Below are 2,543 nucleotides of genomic sequence, written 5' to 3' on the forward strand. Positions count from 1 at the left end.
AAAAAAAAAAGGCAAATCTAGCCCTGGCAATATCACCGCAGATCGCCTGGATAAAGAACTGCTGGAAATGAGAAAACTATATGGAAGTAGAACTACTCCTACATATACCTCTCAACAAAATCTACTTGCTGTAAACATGGCATCACAAGGGGACACCCCCCACATCATACAATCTCAATCAGAGAATACCGAGAATCCACCAATAAATTCAGGGTTTCACGAGTCAACTTCCCCGAAAGCAAAACGACAGAGAAAATCCAACGAACATCGCACATCAACACTAACAACTGCTGATCCCCCCCTCACCTTCACGGACTCAGAGGAAGAAATATTCGAGATCAACAGATTGAACGATAAGGAAATTGAAAACATTCGGGAAAACACATCGCAGACGGCTGAGGCATCACAACATCAACTCAAAACGGGTCAACGACCACCACCAATACAATCAAGAGGGAAACCACTGAAGGTCATCGCCGAACTACTGTCGACCCCAGAAACCAAGGATAAGTTTTACTTGCGACAACCGAAAGACTCCCAATACGTCTCCATATTCCCTTTAAATTTATCAATTCACAAAAAGTTTAAAGACATCCTTTCTAGAGAAAAAATAGAATACTATACATATACTCCCAAAGAAGAAAAAAACAAGAATATAGTTTTAAAAAATCTTTACGGAGACTTCGATGAAACTGATATATTTAACGCCTTAAACGATTTAAAAATTCCAAATATTAAGATTATTAAAATTTCAAAAATTATATTAAACAAAATATCCAATAAATTTGCGTTTTTAATTCAACTCTCTAATGACTCAATAGTCAAAAATCTAATTAAATTCAATATTATTTTATTTCAAAAAATAACGTGGGAACCACTTAGGAAAAACTCACTTTTCCAGTGCAAAAACTGCCAAAGAATCGGGCACTCCAGTTCTAATTGCTCTTTATCATTCAGATGCGTGAAATGCGCAAAATCGCATAATCCTGGGGATTGCGAATTTAAAGGAATAGTCGATAGAACATTGTTAAAATGCGCTAATTGTGACCAGATAGGTCACCCTGCCAATTACAAAGGCTGCCCCTATTACAAAAAAGCGATTGAATTATCCAAAAAAGTCAAAAATAACACTAAAAAAGTTACAATATCTAAAATAAATAACATCTCCAATAGAGTCTCCCCGTCCATCACGTTTGCGGAACGTGCGGGAGGCTCTAAAACTCCACATAATATTATAACAAACCCCCCAATCAATGTCGATTCAAATTCTACCGCCAATAGTGTACCAACTAGCGCTGCCTATGTGGACACAAATCCCTACCAAATGGAACTTCATACCCCCCCTCCCTGGGCTGCAAATATGACCCACTTTATTATACAATCTGTTACTAATAAGCTAACACCTATCTCGGAGCAAGTTAAAATAAACACCAATAATATCAAAACTATAATGGAACACCTTAACCTTAAGATAGATGGCGACACTTAGCCCACTCACTAACCAAAATCCTACTAACAAAATATAAAAAATATAGAAAATATTCAAGAATTTACATGTAACAATGAATAACAACAGACATATAAGCAGGAGCAAACATAGATATCGCCCTCCTTGAAAATCAACATTTGAGTAACTCTATTGTTAGCATCGGTACCAACCTGGCGAATATAGGACACATACCCCTATCTCGTTGGAATTTATCCTCCACTTCAATTAATATTTACGCTTTAAAAAATAACAATACTCCACCATCCCCCGTCCCACTTCTCTCTTCCTTTTTCCTTTTTTTTTCTTCTCTCCCTTTACACCCTCTTCTATTCCTATCATCACCTTTCTCTTCTCTTCCCCCCTCAACACCCTGGATAAATACTGCGATGCCCTTTTTTCACAATAATCCAAAATAAAAGTAAAATCTTTTATTTAACTCTCTTTTTTTGGGCATTCTAGGTAATAATATTATAAATGAATAAAAACCATTCATATATACAAATACTGTTCTAAAATAAAAATAATATTAACATATTAAAATATCGTGTTAACTCGAGAGCCTTGCATGGCCAAAGTTATAAAACAATACAATCTTCCACATAAATTTTTAAGACTAGTTTTAATAATGACAAATGTAATTAAAGACGTGTAACATCAATAAAAACCATGTTAAATAAAAAAAAAAAAAAGTAACGTGCTCGGCTAGCACGCCGACGGCCCGGGTTCGATCCCGCCGTCATTCATTTTTTTTTTTAAATAATTCCAATTTTTTCTTTAGGTAGGTATTCACCGCAATTGAAAAATTCGAAATTTTTGAAAAAGTATCAGGGTAACATGAACATCGAGGAGCTATTCACTGAAATATTCACTGAAAGTGAAAAACTCGAAATTTTTGAAAAAGTATCAGGGGAACATAGCAATCGAGGAGCTCTTCACTGAAATTTTCACTGAAAGTGAAAAATTCGAAATTTTTGTAGAAGTATCAGGAGAACATGACAATCGAGGAGCTATTCACTGAAATTTTCACTGAAAGTGAAAAATTCGAAATTTTTGT

Source organism: Fopius arisanus, unplaced genomic scaffold (assembly GCF_000806365.1).
Source record: "Fopius arisanus strain USDA-PBARC FA_bdor unplaced genomic scaffold, ASM80636v1 scaffold00113, whole genome shotgun sequence".
NCBI lineage: Eukaryota > Metazoa > Arthropoda > Insecta > Hymenoptera > Braconidae > Fopius > Fopius arisanus.